We start from the raw sequence: 4,993 nt of genomic DNA, 5'->3' as shown, positions 1-4,993 counted from the left end.
AAGCTTTAAAATATTAAAAATAATTTTGTATGTAAGTAGGGCAAGAAAATATTAAACAAAAAATCACAAACCTTTTATTGTCTCTCATTGCAATATTAAGGCACAAATTTACCAATTTAGTTTCAATTTTTTCAAATATTATTTTTCCTCTATGTAGTGAATTTTCAAATGATCAGGTTGCACACAATAGTTAGTCATTTAATAGAGTATATGTAACAAAAAATTGGAATCCAATTGCTAATATAGTGATGATGATGATCCACAGTTATATAGGACCTCTCATATGACAGACAGGACCAAATGCTTTATAAATACTATCACGTTTGATCATCACAGTTGAGTGAATTATCAACTGGGGCAGACAGAAGTTACATAACTTGCCAAGGGTCACACAGCTAATGTCTGAGAATGAATTTAAATTCATACTCTGAACATGGTTGTGTGAATTAGTTCATGAGGTAAAATTTCTGGTAGAGAGCACATTGAACACGGTGTAACACAAGTGTAAAATTTTGCACGCTTTCTTTTCAAAATTTCATAAGGTTAGATTTAATGGAAAATTCTTACCAGTTGTGATTTGTTTTTGAAATTTAAAATGTATTTCTTATTGTGATTATCCTCCATCTTGGATTTTTGCCATCTTTTAATTTGATATGGTACCAATATTGTTTTCTCCAAAGAAATAGAGAATATTTATATATTAAATTCTACAATAGTTTATTAAATCATGACTTAAATGAAGGCCAAGCATAAGTTCTGCATATGCTAACACACAAAATCAATAGGATCTGTCTATGAGGAGCCACGTTTTATGGCATAAAAATAAATATATAAATGTAAAGATTAAATAAAAATTGATTTTGAAGTATGAAGAACATAGTAGTAAGCAGAGACATGGTACAGACTAACTTATAAGTTGATGATGACCCATTATTGGTTCTTTGTTGAATCTAAGTATTCAAATAATGATAAAGCTGCTACACTGTGCTCTTTATTGTATGTTATTTGCATCTGGTCCTCAGGAAGAGTAGGCAGGAGCTACTCAAAGGCAGCAATAATACATGATAATTGCAAAATCTAAGAAACTTAGATATTGCAATAATATGTATGTATGTATATATATATATCATTATGCAAGAAATCATCTAAAAACTCCTGGAGTAACATATGATTGTTGATATCTATATCTATCTATCTATCTATCTATCTATCTATCTATCTATCTATATATTGCAATATCTAAATTTTTCCCAAACTAACATGTATATGTGTGTGTAATATGTGTATGTCCTCAGAATAAAGAAATGAGAGGGCCAGGATGAAATAGAGCTTGATTAAAAATAGGGAAATTAGTATCTTTATGTAGATTTTTAAAAAGGTTAGCTATAATGTTCAGGATAATAAGATTATAATTTATAACTTCCTATCCTTGCAATGGTCATAAGAATGATATTATTGCCATCTCACAGATGTGGAAATCAAGGTTCAGCCAGAATATGACTTCCCTAAAGTTTCACAGTTACCTCTGATTCATTCTCAGTTCTTCTAAAACCAATTTCAGTGATTTTATTCCCTGCCTCATTTTATGGAGATCTTTTCAATAACCTATATCTCTTTCATGGTGAGTATCACATTTGATCTTCACCAAAATATTTTCATGGCTTTCAGTTTTGAGATTATTACACCTAAAGCAAGACTTGGAGATGTTCAATGATTTGGCCACTGGCACTTGGGAAGGAGATGGAAGAAGCAGGACTATAAGTGAACCTTCATTTATGTCCTTGCCTAGGTCTGTTTCTGGCTCAATTTACTAAAGTACTTATGAGAAAATAGTTTTTCCATAGTCAGAATATAATTTAATGGTTTGTTTGTTTATTATTTGGCAACATAGCTTCCAGGATCTCCAAGGGAGCACTCCCTCCCAAGAGATGGAAGGCTTTCAGGTCTGCAAAAAGTCCCTGTCTCTACCTGATCTAAAATACTGATGTTGAAGCATTCCACTATAGAGTTTGGTCCTGGCAAATCAAGCAGAAGATCAAAATTCTGAGTTATTCTGTTCAGTCATTTAGGTTCTCTTTTGCTTTATGCAACTGAGTTGAATATAGGACAGGAGCCCACATCACTACTTCTACTGACATGGATACCACAGCAGTGGATAAAATTCTCTGCCACTAAGAACTTTTGGAGATTTTTGCCCCAGTAACTAGGGAAGTGATTTTCAATACCATTATGTGTTCACCAGGCTTGGGACTTTAAGGTCAAATACTGAATAGAAAGTTCTTGGTTAACTCTCCTGTTTGGAATTTTGGAGGCTCCTTGATTTTAGAACATCCCATCCTCAGTTTCAATGTTTATGTAGACAGTAATATGGTTAAGTGGAATATTTTGTATCTCAGACCCTGACTGACATTCCCCATGGTAACCATATCAACTTCTATTTCCTTATTCATATACTGCATAATTATAACTATGGTACTTGTTTCATAGGGTTCTTTTAGGACTCAAATAAATCATGTATAACAGGAACAGGTGGGTTCAAACATACCAGGGCTCTATAGAACCTCTTATTGCCTACTACTAGTAATTTTTCAAGTTTATAATCCTTTTGATACTAATGAAGACATTTATGGGATGGATGATTATTAAATTTAGTACACAATTTAGTAATGTTGACTAAGCATGCACTTTGTCCAAAGAACGGCATTAAAATATTCAAGGGGGGGTTGAAAATTAATTGAGATCAGATAGAGTTCTTTCCCTGAAGAATTGGCTCATATTTGAATAACATTTCCAAAGAGTTTCCATTTTTCCATTTGAGCATTTCCAATACAAGTTGGAGACTTAGGCTGCCATTGTTATGTTTCTCTCCCCCCCTCTTCTCACCTTCTTTGACAAATAAATAACTTGAGGCTGATTGACTTAAATGATTTGATTATCCATATTATGTATATTTATATATGTATGTATATATACATATACATACATATACATATATCTACATATCTACATATACATATACATATATATATATATATATATTATATATATATATATATATATATATATATGAAGGGATTTAAATCCACATTTTCTTGACTCAAAGATTAAACCATTTTCTATCATTTTACTTTGGTCCAATAATATCGCTGGAGTAGTAACACTTCTGTTCTCTTTTTTCTATGTCTTTGTGTTTCTTAGAGAACCGAGTTCTCCATTTACCATGTAAAAGTCCAATGACCTATACTGATCATGTTGTCTCATGTCTGTTACATTTGATTCTTTTTTTAATTGGTTTTTTTTATTGCATTGATTCTTGACATTTTCCTCACAACTTCTGTGTGAACTCAATAATCTAAGAAATAGTATTTCCATTTTCCAAATGACCAAAGGCGTGGAACTATTGATTGAATTACATGAAATTACAGATTTGATTAATGAATATCCATCAACATTAGAACCCATGTCTTCAGACACCTAATTAATAATCTTTCCAAAATACCTAGATTATTTCTGAGTAAAAAACACATCATTTTGTCATTCTTGATAACCAAGATGATCTCTAGACACAGAAACTCAATAGTTGACACTGAGCACTATGAAAATATTATCATAGATTAGATCTACCTATATTTCATTCAAGATGATTAATCATTGATATGGAATGCCTAGCACATATGAGAAAAATATTAATACAATTCCTGACTCTAAGTTGTTAGTTTGCTTTCTGCTTAATATTAGACAGAAGGTAAAACCATTATTGCTGCAACTTGTAAAAATAAATTTTTTTCTGCTCTTAATTCTATGTGTAAAATTTTATTTACTTTTCCCTAACCTATCTGTCTCACATGAATGGCATTTGAAAAAAAGGTCTTTCATTGTAAACTATGAAGACATGGATATCTTTAAAATTAATACAGGTGAAAAATGTCATAGATCATTGATTCAGAGATGCAAAGTATCATCAGAAATCATCATTTTCTTTTTTTTAATGTGTGAAACGAGCTCCATGACCTCCTAGGATTAAAAAATCTTTAAGAAATTTGGGAAGATAACACAGCAGTAATTTCACTTAAATAGCAGTGGATAAGTCTTTTTATAATGCTTTAAGGTTTTCCAAACATTTTGCAAAACTCTCTCTACAGAGAACAGTCCTATCCAGTAGGGATCATTACATTTTTCCTTTATGAGAGAACTGAGGCTCTGAGATGAAGCATCTTGTTCATGGTTCCAATAAGAAAAAACTATAAGTCAATTTTTCTCCAAAAAAGTGAAATAAAACTTTTCTGTGACTATTTCCTCATTCTTTTTATTAAATATTTTATTACTTTTCTAAGTATATACAATAGTAGTTTCTACCAATCATTTTTTTAAGATTAAATTTTCCAATCTCCCCCTCCTCAACAGAAAGCAATCTGATAATTCTTTACATTGATCAAAATTGAGAGAATGTTGTTGAGTGTTGAGTGTTGAGAGTTGAGTGAAAAAAAACCTATCCTTGAGGAAGAAATAAAATATTGGAAATAGCAAAATTATGAAGTATATAAGACAACTTTTTAAAAAATAATTGATGATAATGTCTTTTGGTCTTTGTTTAAACTCCACAGTTCTTTCCTTTGGATACAGATGGTATATTTTCCCATACTGATTCATGCAAATATGCATATTCATATCCTGACAGTATATATCTATGTATGTATATAAATTTATAAATATGTACATGTGTTATGTTACACAAGATGCCAATTTGCCCTTTCCTCGGGACTGGAAAGGAGATGAAATTCAGTACCTATTAAGTCTTCCATTTCTACTTCTGAACAGCAACAATTTTTGGAATATCTTCTTTCCTTTTTTTTTGTTTTAGGATTCTTTGCAAGGCAAATGGGGCTAAGTGGCTTGCCCAAGACCAGACAGCTAGGCAATTTCTAAGTGCCTGAGACCAGATTTGAAGCCAGGTACTCCTGACTCCAGTTCCAGTGCTCTATCCACTGCGCCA

The sequence above is a fragment of the Macrotis lagotis genome, chromosome 3 (genome assembly GCF_037893015.1).
Source record: "Macrotis lagotis isolate mMagLag1 chromosome 3, bilby.v1.9.chrom.fasta, whole genome shotgun sequence".
In the NCBI taxonomy this organism is placed as follows: Eukaryota; Metazoa; Chordata; class Mammalia; order Peramelemorphia; family Peramelidae; genus Macrotis; species Macrotis lagotis.
Note: the sequence above shows the minus strand (reverse complement) of the source record.